Genomic DNA, 606 nt, shown 5'->3' on the forward strand with positions numbered 1-606 from the left:
TTTCAGTTCTTAACTGAATTCTTGTAGATCTGTGATACTGTTAAGACTAATGGAGTAGATCCTGAAGTCTACAGGCTCATGCTTTTCCCTTTTGCTGTGAGAGACAGAGCTAGAATATGGTTGGACTCTCAACCCAAAGATAGCCTGAACTCTTGGGATAAGCTGGTCAAGGCTTTCTTAGCCAAGTTCTTTCCTCCTCAAAAGCTGAGTAAGCTTAGAGTGGATGTTCAAACCTTCAGACAGAAAGAAGGTGAATCCCTCTATGAAGCTTGGGAGAGATACAAAGAACTGACCAAAAAGTGTCCTTCTGACATGCTTTCAAAATGGACCATCCTGGATATATTCTATGATGGTCTATCTGAATTGGCTAAAATGTCATTGGATACTTCTGCAGGTGGATCCATTCACCTAAAGAAAACGCCTGCAGAAGCTTAAGAACTCATTGACATGGTTGCTAATAACCAGTTCATGTACACTTCTGAGAGGAATCCTTTGAGTAATGGGACGCCTATGAAGAAGGGAGTTCTTGAAATTGATACTCTGAATGCCATACTGGCTCAGAATAAAATATTGACTCAGCAAGTCAATATGATTTCTCAGAGTCTG

At 40.6% G+C, this 606-nt stretch overlaps 1 non-coding gene across 1 annotated transcript; it reads right to left on the bottom strand.

Annotated features, from left to right (window-relative positions):
* Positions 1 to 210: 210 nt before the first annotated feature.
* On the bottom strand, positions 211 to 318 carry LOC112768618 (small nucleolar RNA R71). Its single transcript, XR_003186024.1, has one exon. It is a non-coding gene; the product is annotated as a small nucleolar RNA R71 (small nucleolar RNA).
* Positions 319 to 606: the final 288 nt, after the last annotated feature.

The sequence above is a fragment of the Arachis hypogaea genome, chromosome 17, assembly GCF_003086295.3.
Source record: "Arachis hypogaea cultivar Tifrunner chromosome 17, arahy.Tifrunner.gnm2.J5K5, whole genome shotgun sequence".
NCBI lineage: Eukaryota > Viridiplantae > Streptophyta > Magnoliopsida > Fabales > Fabaceae > Arachis > Arachis hypogaea.